Source organism: Phyllobates terribilis, unplaced genomic scaffold (genome assembly GCF_046119375.1).
Source record: "Phyllobates terribilis strain yellow unplaced genomic scaffold, ASM4611937v1 Scaffold_304__1_contigs__length_2301189, whole genome shotgun sequence".
NCBI lineage: Eukaryota > Metazoa > Chordata > Amphibia > Anura > Dendrobatidae > Phyllobates > Phyllobates terribilis.
This window is the reverse complement of record NW_027363064.1, coordinates 1,150,726-1,165,813: the sequence shown is the minus strand read 5'-3', so window position 1 is coordinate 1,165,813 and position 15,088 is coordinate 1,150,726. Positions and strand designations below refer to the sequence as shown.

General features: G+C 46.8%; 1 pseudogene; it reads right to left on the bottom strand.

Moving 5' to 3' along the window:
- The window catches only part of LOC141220812 (dynein axonemal heavy chain 12-like), a 63,362-nt pseudogene that overhangs the window by 26,230 nt on the left and 22,044 nt on the right, over window positions 1-15,088 (bottom strand).

The window sequence follows — 15,088 nt, the reverse complement described above, 5'->3', positions numbered from 1 at the left end:
ATTTGACCCTCAATTATTATCGGACACATTGCACCCCTCGCTCTGTAGGACTTAGGACAGTATTGATTCTAATGGGAATGGTAAGAAAATGATTCCTGAAACTTAGTCCTTGTTGCTGCGTCCACCCGACTCCAGCTGTGATCAGCTTATTGTCAAGGGACCCTTCAAACGAACCAAAGGGGGTCCCCGTAAAGTGAACCTGTCAGGTCCTTCAGGCATGCCAAATTCCTGCATTGACATCCACGGTATATATCTGGCAAAAATGTTTCTACCTTAAAAAACTAAACTTTTTATGTGCCGGCCGTCAAATGCAAATTGGGCATGTGAAATTAAGTATTATACACCTGTCTTGGGTATCCGAGCTCTGCTTCCTTCACTTCGGTCTGCTGTCCCGTGTTGTGCTCCACGTCAGGTTTTACAGGTTGTCCTGTGTAGCTCAGTGACATAATCTCCTAAATCCTATTTATGGACCGTTAGGACACACACCTGGGTCTTAGGATTGAGTTTTTAGACTTTTGTTTGGTGTGCTCCACCTTCTGCGTTAACTTTCTTCCATTCCTACTGGGTTACGCTACATCCATCCTGCAGCTCCCAAGATTCCTGAGTGCCAATTCCTGCTGCTCATGTGCCTTCCTGCTTACCACACCAACGCCTGGGGTCCGTGTGCCCACCCGGACCTGAGGCTTAGAAGATCCACCTCGCCAGGTGAGACTAAGATGCCATGATTTGGGTGTGATCTCAGCATCTGAGGTCGGATTTGTTTGTGGGAAGTGACGTCCCGCTGGACTAGTCCTAGATAACTTGCATATGATGAACGGCGCATACGCAGTCGATTTTTACTAGAAACATCAAAGCCAGTGTTGCTGTGCAGGGATGAGTTAATTTAATGACGGTTCGAGATAATATGCAAGAAGGTCCAATATGTAAAAAAAAAACACATTATGATCACACATACGTACCTCTGTGTATTCATCAAACTGTGCTCCTCGGATAAGAAAGTTTCTACTTTCTCCGCGGCTGAACCATCCACCAGCCAGCTGAAGCTTTCAACTATCAAATAATATAACACAGAATTTATAGTTGTATCTAGACTCATCTTAATGTCGGACGGAGAAAACTTTCAAAGAGGATTATACAGCTGATCGGACATGGATTTATGAAAGCAAGTTCTCTGGCTTCATCAGGTCTAAGAGATCAATTTGATAATCTACATTTATATGGTGAAATCTAGAGACAGATCCTCTTTGAAGTGCTTATTAGACCAATGATATATAGTATTTCTGCATGATAATGTCTGATAGATGAGGATCACACCTCTGGGAACCCCTAACACTGGGTTCAATGGCTTTTGGAAAGGTATCAGGATCAAAGCGTCCACAGGAAGATCACGCTGCAAGCGCCGGCAGGAGATTTCTGATTGTGATTGTTCCATCCCTTTCATAGATTCACGTCCAGCTTCCCATATGTTCCATCGCTTTAATACTTACGATTCACGTCCAGCTTACTGTATGCACCATCCCTTTAATGATTCACGTCCAGCTTACTGTATGCACCATCCTTTTAATTATTCGCGGCCAGCTTACCATATGTACCATCCCTTTAATGACTCACTTCCAGCTTACCATATGTACCATACCTTTAATGACTCACGTCTAGCTTACCGTATGTACCATCCCTTTAATGACTCACATCCTGCTTACCGTATGTACCATCCCTTTAATGACTCACATCCTGCTTACCTTATGTACCATCCCTGCAATGACTCATGTCCAGCTTGCCGTATGCACCATCCCTTTAATGATTCATGTCCAGCTTACAGTATGTACCATCCTTTTAATGATTCATGTCCAGTTTACCGTATGTACCATCCCTTTAATGACTCACATCCTGCTTAACGTATGTACCATCCCTGTAATGACTCATGTCCAGCTTATCATATGTACCATCCCTTTAATGACTCACATCCTGCTTACCGTATGTACCATCCCTTTAATGACTCACATCCTGCTTACCCTATGTGCCATTCCTGTAATGACTCATGTCCAGCTTACCGTATGTACCATGCCTTTAATGATTCGCGGCCAGCTTACCGTATGTACCATCCCTTTAAAGACTCACGTTCTACTTACTGTATGTACCATCCCTATAATGATTCACGTCCAGCTTACAGTATGTACCATCCCTTTAATGACTCACGTCGAGCTTACCGTATGTACCATCCCTTTAATGATTCACGTGCAGCTTACCATATGTACCATCCCTTTAATGACTCACGTCCAGCTTACAGTATGTACCATCCCTTTAATGATTCACGTCCAGCTTACAGTATGTACCATCCCTTTAATGACTCACGTCGAGCTTACCGTATGTACCATCCCTTTAATGATTCACGTCCAGCTTACCATATGTACCATCCCTTTAATGACTCATGTCCAGCTTACCATATGTACCATCCCTTTAATGATTCGCGGCCAGCTTACCATATGTACCATCCCTTTAATGACTCACTTCCAGCTTACCATATGTACCATCCCTTTAATGACTCACGTCGAGCTTACCGTATGTACCATCCCTTTAATGATTCACGTCCAGCTTACCATATGTACCATCCCTTTAATGACTCATGTCCAGCTTTCCGTATGTACCATCCCTTTAATGATTCACGTCCCGCTTACCATATGTACCATCCCTTTAATGATTCACGTCCAGCTTACCATATGTACCATCCCTTTAATGACTCACGTCCAGCTTACCATATGTACCATCCCTTTAATGATTCACGTCCAGCTTACCATATGTACCATCCCTTTAATGACTCATGTCCAGCTTTCCGTATGTACCATCCCTTTAATGATTCACGTCCCGCTTACCGTAGGTTTGGAAATGCCTGAATGGCTGGTGCAGATTGTGGCTGACGGCCTCCTTCAGCTTCAGCGCGGCAGAATCAAAGATGTAATCAGGGAGTTTGGCCTCGATGATCTGAACCGTGTTACTACCAGAAAGCCACGGCTGCACCGTCTGAATGTTCTGGACAAAGAAGAACGTTCTATAAAGTGACATGAATACTGCAGAAGTCTCTAATATAAACCCCCTGAACATCCACCTATTATGATATAAATAAATCAAAAACTCCATACAAAGCTCCATATCCTCAGCATAGACATGGAATAAAAGCTGCCATGCTGTGTATCCTCAGTGGCCACTAAAGGGAGCTTAAAGGCCATCTGTCACCCCAAAAATTCAGAGTTAACCACTTATACATTTAAAGCGCACCTGTCAGCAGGATTGAGCTCAGTAAAATACATACATTGCCAGGTGGGTGCCACTACACTGATTAAAATGATACCTTAGTTGATTAAATCCGTCCTGTGGTTCTTGTGTAACCTTTACTTTCAGTTTGGAGATAATGATATGCTCGTGCTCTGGGGCGGCCTGTGGGGGGCACTCTATCTGGTGCTCTGCTTACATATTCATCTGTATGCTCCTATGACACCTTACTGTTTCTTCACTGACCTGCTTCCTATTTTACATAATGCATCTAGTAGTGTGGGGCTAGGTAAAATAGGAGGCAGGTCAGTGGACGATCAGTGAGCTGTCATAAGAGCATACACATGAATATGTAAGCAGAGCACCAGATAGAGCGCCCCCACACGCCGCGCCGGAGCATAAGCATATCATTATTTCCAAACTGAAAGCAAAGATTACACAAGAACCACAGGACGAATTTCATCAACTAAGGTATCATTTTACTCTGTGTAATGTCGCCCTCCTGACAGTGTATGTGGTTTACTCAGCACACTCCTGCTGACAGGTGCACTTTAATGGGGGACTGGAGTGGAGAGCCATCCCTTCATGGGGGCCCACCGGAGGATTCTCCAGTTCTCCTGTTGGCCAGTTCGAGCCTGTAAAAGTGTTCATGCTATCCAACTCTTCTACTTATAATTCTCATATATTTTTGCAATGTGTATTACAAAGTCAATATACTCGTTGTCCTACCCCTGCATGGGGGCCCACCGGAGGATACTGCTGCGGACGCTCATATACTAGGTGACAGCCAATAGCAATTGTAAATCAGCCAGTACTATATATTTTTTTTTGCTGTGATATTCCAAAATGGTGGCAGCAAATTTCCATTTTTTTTACTGCAGTTTTTCCCTGTGAGTCACACATGTACCTACTATAAAAAGTAAGTTGTCAGCATTGAAAAAAATCCTGATTCCTGAAGGGGCTTGGAGATCCGAGTTAATATAAATAGTACAACTTCTTCTACGTCCTGGAAGCTTGGATAGAAATCCATTTTCTCGTCATCAAATGTAAGTTGCATTTTGAAGATTGGTAAAAATTGCAGGTCTATCAGGTCAAATAAACGGACATAAGTTTCTACAGTTTTCTGCAGAAGGTCTCTCACCTGTGGGGGGAGAAATCAGCAAGTATATATTAGTGTTTATAAGGAGAAAAAATACATGACTACGAGAGTGGTGCAGAAAACAGGGAGATGGACTGGGCCATAAGAGAAGAAAGCTACGTGACAACATTTACTGTGGGTGGGAACTCCTTCATCCCTTCAGGACCGGGTAATTTTTTGTTTTGCATTTTTTCCTTCTCTTCTTCAAAAAGCCATACATTTTTTAATTTTTCCATTGATATAGCTGCAAGAGGCTATGTAATGTGCTGTAGCTTAAACCCTTCCCAACATATGACATACTGTTATGTCATATGTCATGTTCCTGTAGATGTGCAAAATTTGGACCTGGGCCCCCACCAGCATGTTGGTCAGATGTATGGGCCCTTGTAGCATTCTAGATCCGATAATGATGCGCGTGTTCGCCTCTGCCTTGGATGTTTCCTGTAATAATTTCCCCCATCATAGCCCCATCCTATAATAATGTCTCTCATTCTAGGCCCCTTCCTGTTATAATATCCCCTATCCAGTGCCTCTTCCTGTTATAATATCCACCTTCTGTGTATAATAGCCCCCACCCTGAGCCCCTTTCAGCAATAACGTCCCAATCCTGGGCTCTTTCCTGTTATAATGTCCTTGGTCCTGGGCCTCTTACTGTAATAATGTCCCCCATCCTGGCCCCTTCCTATAACAATGTCACCCATCCTGGTACAATGCCCCCCATCCTATAACAATGTCTTCCATCCTGGTATCCTGTCCCCCATCCTAGGCCCCATTCTGGTATAATGACCTCCATCCTTGTGCCCTTCCTGGTTTAATGTCCTTCATCTTGGCCCATGTCATGGTATAATGACCCCCATTCTGGTATAATGCTCCCTATCCTGGGCCGCTTCCTTGTACAATGCCCCCCATCCTGAACACCTGCCTTGTATAATGCTCCCCATCCTTGGCCCCTTCCTTGTGACATGCTCCCCATCATGCGCCCCTTCCTTGTATAATGCTCCCCATCATGCGCCCCTTCCTTGTATAGTGCTCCCCATCCTGCGCCCCTTCCTTGTATAGTGCTCCCCATCTTGCGCCCCTTCCTTGCATAGTGCTCCCCATCCTGCGCCCCTTCCTTGTGTAATGCTCCCTATCTTGCGCCCCTTCCTTGTATAATGCTCCCCATCCTGCGCTCCTTCCTTGTGTAATGCACCTCATCCTAGGCTACTTCCTTGTATAATGCTCCCCATCTTGCACCCCTTCCTTGTGTAATGCTCCCCATCCTGCACCCCTTCCTTGTATAATGCTCCCCATCATGCGCCCCTTCCTTGTATAATGCTCCCCATCCTGCACCACTTCCTTGTGTAATGCTCCCCATCCTGCACCCCTTCCTTGTATAATGCTCTCCATCTTGCGCCCCTTCCTTCTGTAATGCTCCCCATCCTGCGCCCCTTCCTTGTGTAATGCTCCTCATCCTAGGCTACTTCCTTGTATAATGCTCCCCATCTTGGGACCCTTCCATGTCTAATTCTCCCCATCCTGGGACCCTTCCTTGTATAATGCCTCTCATCCTAGGCTACTTACTTGTATAATGCTCCCCATCCTGGTACCCTTCCTTGTCTAATTCCCACCATCCTGGGCCCTTTCCTTGTATAATACTCCCCATCCTGGGCCCCTTCCTTATATAATGCGCCCCTTCCTTGTCTAATGCTCCCCACCCTGAGCCCCTTCCTTGTATAATGCTCCCCATCCTGGGACCCTTCCTTGTCTAATTCCCCCCATCCTGGGCACCTTCCTTATATAATGCTCCCCATCCTGGGCCCCTTCCTTGTCTAATTCCCCCCATCCTGGGCCCTTTCCTTGTATAATGCTCCCCATCCTGGGCCCCTTCCTTGTATAATGCTCTCCATCCTGGGCCCCTTCCTTGTCTAATTCTCCCCACCCTGAGCCCCTTCCTTGTATAATGCTCCCCATCCTTGACCCTTTCCTGGTATAATGTTCTGTCGTTCTTTTCCAATGCATTAAATAAACAAAAATAAATGATTCTTCTTACCTTCCTCCGCTCCCACGACATGCGGCGTCTTCTTCTGTAGCTGATCTCAGTGTGCCGGCACGGGCAGCGCATGACGTCACTTCCATGCGTCGCTCGTGACTGGCACGCCGACATCAGCTACCGGCCTTTGATTGTCTGGCGGCATGCATTGCAGCTCAGGGACCCGGCATGTCCCTGCGCAGCAATATACTTCAGCCGGATGTGCGTCCTCAGACTGTGGATGTGCCATAAATATATGAGATGGGAATACCACTCTGAGTCTATGTGTGATCCAGAGATACAATAATGAACATGAATCCTTATATATCACGGATCTTGCAGCCGCCTTTACCTGGTTGGACATAAGTGTCGAGACGCAGTTATAAAAGGAATCCAATTTATCCACTTTAATCAACTGCAGGGCATCTTGATTGGCAAATAGATTGATCACTTTGGGGTACCAAGTGTTCAGCAACTTTTCTTCTGTCTTGGCACAAGCCAAGGATACGCTGCTCCTCAGGGATTCACATTCTACAGGACCCCTGGACCTGACAAAGAATAAAGCACTTTATCATATTAAACCTGACAGGGCACACCTGTGAAGTGAAGACCATTTCCGGTGACTACCTCTAAACTCATAAAGAGAATGACAAGAGTGTGCAAAGCAGTCATCAAAGCAAAAGGTGGCTACTTTGAAGAACCTAGAATATAAGACATATTTTCAGTTGTTTCACACTTTTTTGTTAAGTATATAATTCCACATGTGTTAATTCATAGTTTTGATGCCTTCAGTGTGAATGTACAATTTTCATAGTCATGAAAATACAGAAAAATCTTTAAATGAGAAGGTGTGTCCAAACTTTTGGTCTGTACTGTATATACAATATACATATATTTATATACACATATCCAGTATAGATATATATATATACACACACATATATACAGTATACATATATATACACATATATACAGTATACATATATACACACACATATACAGTATACATATATACACACACATATACAGTATACATATATACACACACATATAAAGTATACATATATATACACATATATACAGTATACATATATATAAACATATATACAGTATACATATATATACACCCATGTACAGTATACATATATATACACACATACAGTATACATATATACACACACATATACAGTATACATATATACACACACATATACAGTATACATATATACACACATACAGTATACATATATATACACCCATATAAAGTATACATATATATACACATATATACAGTATACATATATATACACCCATGTACAGTATACATATATATACACCCATGTACAGTATACATACACAGTATACATATATATACACCCATATACAGTATACATATATATACACCCATATACAGTATACATATATACACACATATACAGTATACATATATACACACACATATACAGTATACATATATACACACATACAGTATACATATATATACACCCATATAAAGTATACATATATATACACATATATACAGTATACATATATATACACCCATGTACAGTATACATATATATACACCCATGTACAGTATACATATACATACACAGTATACATATATATACACCCATATACAGTATACATATATATACACCCATATACAGTATACATATATACACACATATACAGTATACATATATACACACATATACAGTATACATATATATACAGTATACATATATACACACATATACAGTATACATATATACACACATATACACTATACATATATATACAGTATACATATATATACACATATACAGTATACATATATACACACACATATACAGTATACATATATACACACACATATACAGTATACATATATACACACACACACATATTGTCACGCTGTCTCTGTATACTGGAGGTAGGGGGCCTAAGCTGACCCTAAGCTGGGGCCCTGACTAATCCCTCAACCTGGAGGTACTGTTAAAGGTACAGAGGTCCAGGCCGCCAGCGTAACCCCTACCTCCTGAGGATCCCTGCACCTAAGTAATCTAGTCCTGAGAAGGACCCCGATCACAACAAAAGGGGACAAGTAATAATATGCCCACACACAGTACTTAGACGAACGAGACAGTACAAGGGAAAAACCAAAACCACCTTGCATACAAAAACTACACAACTACAACAGAGGGAACACCAACGGGAAAGGAGATAAATGATAAAGCGAGGAAGGGAAAAAACACTCCAAATGCACTTATCTCTGAAACTCCAAATACCACGATCCGCTCTGTTAGTCTGCATGAAATGCTTTCACCGACACTTCCCTAACAGACCAGCAGGCATTTGAAGGAGTCTCACTACAGCAGCATTGATTGCAGCTGGGCGAGGCTGGACCTCGTCTAGCACAGAGAGAGAGAGAATTAACTCCCTCACTGCCGAAAAACACAAAGCACCAAAAAGTCAGCTGCGAGAAGTCAGGCTGTGTAATCGTGATGATCTTCGTGGCGACACACCCGTGACAGTACCCCCCCTTCTACGAGGGGCCTCCGGACCCTCAGGGCCAGGTTTATCCGGGTGAGTCGTGTGGAAGGCCCGAACTAATCGGTCTGCGTTAATATCCGACGCAGGAACCCACATCCTCTCCTCAGGACCATACCCTTTCCAATGAACCAGGTACTGAAGGGACCGGCGATTAAAGCCTGAATCGATGATCCTCGATACCTGGAACTCCAAGTTACCCTTGACCACCACTGGAGGGGGAGGTAAAGGTGACGGTACCACCGGCGCCACATACCTCTTAAGCAACGATCTGTGGAACACGTTGTGAATTTTAAACGTAGGGGGGAGGTCAAGACAGAATGCCACCGGATTAATAATAGAACTGATTCTGTACGGCCCGATGAACCTGGGACCCAGTTTCCAGGAGGGAACCTTAAGTTTTATATTCCTGGTAGACAACCATACCAGATCGTTCACACTTAGGTCCGGACCAGACACTCTCCTCCTATCAGCCATACGTTTGTATCGGTTCCCCATAGTATTCAGATTCTTCAGCACCCCTCTCCATACTGAAGCGAGTGATGAGGAAAATCGTTCCTCCTCAGGAACCCCCGAAGAGCCCCCCCTACTGAAAGTACAAAACTGGGGGTGAAAACCATATGCCCCAAAAAACGAGGACTTACCAGTGGACTCGCTCCGCCTATTATTAAGAGCAAACTCTGCCAGAGGTAAGAAAGAAGCCCAGTCCTCCTGGTTCTCTGACACAAAACACCGGAGATATGTCTCCAAGCTCTGGTTCATACGTTCCGTCTGACCATTGGTCTGAGGATGAAAAGCCGATGAGAACGACAAATGCATCCCCCGCCGTGCACAAAACGCCTTCCAGAACTTGGACACAAACTGAGACCCCCGATCAGACACCACCTCGGAGGGTACCCCGTGAAGCCTCACAATCTCCCCAATGAACACCTGCGCAAGAGTTTTAGCATTAGGGAGAGCCGGAAGAGCGATAAAATGTGCCATCTTGCTGAACCTGTCCACTACAACGAGTATGACCGTTTTACCCGAAGACGGAGGGAGGTCCGTAATAAAGTCCATAGACAGATGAGTCCAAGGACGCTCCGGGATCTTCAAAGGTAAGAGGGCCCCAGACGGACGGGTATGTGAGGTCTTAGAGCGCGCACAAACCCCACAGGACGCGACAAAAGTTACCACCTCCTTATGTAAGTTAGGCCACCAAAACCGACGCGAGAGGAGATCCACAGTTGCTCTACTCCCCGGGTGTCCTGCAAAAACTGAGTTATGGTGTGTCTCGATCACCTTTTGTCGCAACTGATCTGGAACAAACAGTCTCCCCGGAGGTCCAACAGGGGCGTCCCCCTGAGCCTCCAATACCTCCTCCTCCAGCTCAGAGCATACTGCCGAAACCACCACCCCCTCCTGAAGGATAGGAATCGGGTCGTCCGTATTCCCGGCCCCAGGGAAACTACGAGATAAGGCATCCGCCTTTACATTTTTTGTCCCAGGACGATATGTAACGACAAAATTAAACCTGGTAAAAAACAATGACCACCTAGCTTGTCTGGGATTCAGACGTTTCGCGGACTCCAGATATAGCAGGTTCTTGTGATCGGTGATGACGGTGACCGGATGGACTGCCCCCTCCAAAAAATGGCGCCACTCCTCAAAAGCTAACTTAATGGCCAAGAGTTCCCTATTGCCGACATCGTAATTCCTCTCAGCGGACGACAATTTTTTAGAGAAAAAGGCGCACGGATGCCACTTACCAGGGGACGAACCTTGTGACAATACTGCTCCCACCCCTACCTCGGAAGCGTCTACCTCTACAATGAATGGCTGTGACGCATCAGGTTGAATGAGTATGGGTGCCGAGGCAAAACATTTTTTCAAGGAGGAGAATGCTTGACAAGCCTTGTCAGACCACCTAGAAAAATCCGTCCCCTTTTTAGTCATGTCTGTGAGAGGCTTAACCATGGACGAGAAATTACGAATGAACTTCCGGTAATAATTAGCAAACCCCAGGAAACGTTGTAGTGCCTTAAGATTCTCTGGCCGATCCCACTCAAGAACTGCCCGCACTTTCCCAGGGTCCACACGAAAACCGGACGCTGAAACCAGGAAGCCTAAAAACTGGAGTTCCTGTACGGCGAACACACACTTTTCCCATTTGGCATACAGTTTATTATCCCGCAAGATCTGTAACACCTGCCTAACGTGCTCCTGATGAGACACCAGATCCGGCGAGTAAATTAAGATATCATCCAGATATATGACAACAAACTGTCCCACCAGGCGGCGAAAAATGTCATTAACAAAGTGTTGGAACACCGCCGGGGCATTAGTCAGACCGAATGGCATGACAAGGTTCTCATAATGCCCCTCCGGAGTGTTAAACGCCGTCTTCCACTCATCCCCCTCCTTCATCCTAATCAGATTGTACGCCCCCCTGAGATCCAACTTAGAGAACCATTTGGCGCCCACGATCTGATTTAAGAGATCGGGAATAAGTGGGAGCGGATACAGATCTCGGACCGTAATCCGATTAAGTTCACGGAAATCCAGGCAAGGGCGTAGGCCTCCATCTTTCTTCTTAACAAAGAAGAACCCCGCAGCCACCGGTGAAGATGAAGGTCTAATATGCCCCTTAGCCAGACTTTCTGAAATATAATCCTTCATGGCCTGCCTCTCAGGACCAGAAAGGTTATACAACCTAGCTTTAGGTAACTTGGCCTCAGGGAGCAGTTTTACAGAACAGTCATACTCGCGATGAGGAGGTAGTTCCTGACACCCTTTCTCCGAGAATACATCCTCAAAGTCCGCCAGAAATGGAGGTAAGACCCAAGGAGTAACCGCACCGATGACCGTGTTCATGCAGTTTTTATTACAGAATTTACTCCATTGGCTTATCTCTCTGGTTTGCCAATTAATAACCGGGTTATGCTTAGTTAACCAAGGAAGGCCCAACACTATAGGAGTGGGAAGACCCTCCAACACGTAGCAAGACAACAGTTCTTTATGTATCGCCCCCACTTGAAGTTTTACGTCATGCACAGCTTGCAAAAAACTTCCCTGACCGAGAGGCCTGGCATCGATCGAGAATATGGGGATGGGTTTAGCCAACTCACTCAATCGCATACCTTGAACCCGGGCAAACCGAGCATCAACCAGATTAGCCCCGGCCCCACTATCCAGAAGAACAGATATCCTCTCAGTTCTCGTACCCACCACCACCTCCGCCGGTACGAGAAACTGAGACGAACCTAGGGACGAAATACCTACTCCCAGATTGCCGTCCACCACACAACCTGGGATCAACAGTTTTCCGACGACTCTTCACTCTGCAAGGGACGGGATGGACACCCCCCAATAAAATGTCCCTTTCTCCCGCAGAAGAAACACCTTCCTGTCTTATGGCGCACCACCGGTCCCCTCCCCCGAAATGATGTCCCTCCTAATTGCATAGGCTCCTCTGGACTGACCAGGGGAACCACCATATGAGGGGACCTTGTAGGAGGTGGAGTCATCACAGGGGGTAGAGTTATCCCGCACCTCTCCCGAAGCCGTCTGTCAACGCGAATAGCAAGGGCCATAGCGGCTTCCAGTGACGCGGGAGAGTCATACTGTGCCAACACATCCTGTAATTTGTCGGATAAACCTTGACAAAACTGGCTCCTAAGAGCCGGGTCATTCCACTGGGTGTCCGTGGCCCACCTACGGAACTCCGAACAGAATTCCTCCGCCGGACGATCTCCCTGCTGAATCCTACGTAACTTAGACTCAGCAAGGGAGATCCGATCTGGGTCATCATATACGAGTCCCAGAGCAGCGAAAAACCTATCCACTGACTGGAGAGCCGGGGAGCCCGAGGGAAGAGAGAACGCCCAAGATTGTGGGTCCCCTTGTAGGAGCGAGATGACAATTCCCACCCTTTGTTCTTCACTCCCCGATGACCGAGGCCGCAGCCGAAAGTACAACTTGCATGCCTCCCGGAAAACAAAAAACTTGTCCCGCCCCCCAGTGAACCTGTCAGGGAGAGCTACTTTAGGTTCTGGTCCGGCTTGCTCGCGAGGATACAAAACCTTGGACCTAACGTCCGCCAGCTTCATGGACAAACTCTGCAACTGCCGAGCTAGACCGGCTACTGGATCCATGGTAGCTGGAGAAAAACTAAGTGGTCGGTGAAAATGTCACGCTGTCTCTGTATACTGGAGGTAGGGGGCCTAAGCTGACCCTAAGCTGGGGCCCTGACTAATCCCTCAACCTGGAGGTACTGTTAAAGGTACAGAGGTCCAGGCCGCCAGCGTAACCCCTACCTCCTGAGGATCCCTGCACCTAAGTAATCTAGTCCTGAGAAGGACCCCGATCACAACAAAAGGGGACAAGTAATAATATGCCCACACACAGTACTTAGACGAACGAGACAGTACAAGGGAAAAACCAAAACCACCTTGCATACAAAAACTACACAACTACAACAGAGGGAACACCAACGGGAAAGGAGATAAATGATAAAGCGAGGAAGGGAAAAAACACTTCAAATGCACTTATCTCTGAAACTCCAAATACCACGATCCGCTCTGTTAGTCTGCATGAAATGCTTTCACCGACACTTCCCTAACAGACCAGCAGGCATTTGAAGGAGTCTCACTACAGCAGCATTGATTGCAGCTGGGCGAGGCTGGACCTCGTCTAGCACAGAGAGAGAGAGAATTAACTCCCTCACTGCCGAAAAACACAAAGCACCAAAAAGTCAGCTGCGAGAAGTCAGGCTGTGTAATCGTGATGATCTTCGTGGCGACACACCCGTGACACATATCTATAATATAACCGGGGATGCGTGTTTCTGTCCGAAGCCTCTATAGACTGCGCATGCGTGACGCGCAGTCTGGCTCCAGAGAGAAGCACGCATCCAGTCGTTACAGGTAACAGGAGGTGTATGGCGCCGGAGATCGCGGTATGCGTAGACACTGAACGCATACTGCGATCTCCGGCGCCATACTTACATACTTACCTGACCAGGAGGAGCGTTGCCTCGGTGCCTCTCTTCGCTGGAGACCGGGGGGGGGAGTGAAGGTGTCGGACCGGCGCGTGCGCATTGCGCTATTGGCGCCATTTTACTGAAGACACATTTGCAAATCGCACCGCACAGCGCGGTGGCGTACAGAGAAGAAAAGTGAGTATAACTGTTTATTTTTTTCGTATGTGTGTACAGTGTGAAAGGGATGAGGGGGCCGCACATAACAGGATTGTGGGGTCAGGAGACCATGCATATATTAGGATTGGGGGGGTGAGGGGTACCACACATACCAGGATTGGGGGTGAGGGGTACCACACATACCAGGATTGGGGGTGAGGGGTACCACGCATACCAGGATTGGGGGGTGAGGGGTACCACGCATACCATGATTGGGGGGTGAGGGGTATCACGCATACCAGGATTGGGCGGTGAGGGGTGCCACACATACCAGGATTGGGGGGTGAGGGGTGCCACACATACCAGGATTGGGGGGTGAGGGGTGCCACACATACCAGGATTGGGGGGTGAGGGGTGCCACACATACCAGGAATGGGGGGTGAGGGGTATCACGCATACCAGGAATGGGGGGTGAGGGGTAACACGCATACCAGGATTGGGGGGTGAGGGGACGATGCATACGAGGATTGGGGGGTGAGGGGACCATGCATACCAGGATTGAGGGTGAGGGGTGCCACGCATACCGGGATTGGGGATGAGGGGTGCCACGCATACCGGGATTGGGGATGAGGGGTGCCACGCATACCGTGATTGGGGATGAGGGGTGCCACGCATACTGGGATTGGGGATGAGGGGTGCCACGCATACTGGGATTGGGGATGAGGGGTGCCACACATACAAGGATTGGGGATGAGGGGTGCCACACATTCCGGGATTGGGGATGAGGGGTACCACGCATACTGGGATTGGGGATGAGAGGTGCCACACATACAAGGATTGGGGATGAGGGGTGCCACGCATACCAGGATTGGGGGTGAGGGGTACCATGTATACCAGAATTGGGGGGTGAGGGGACCATGCATACCAGGACTGGGGGTGAGGGGTGCCATGTATACCAGAATTGGGGGGTGAGGGGACCATGCATACCAGGATTGGGGAATGA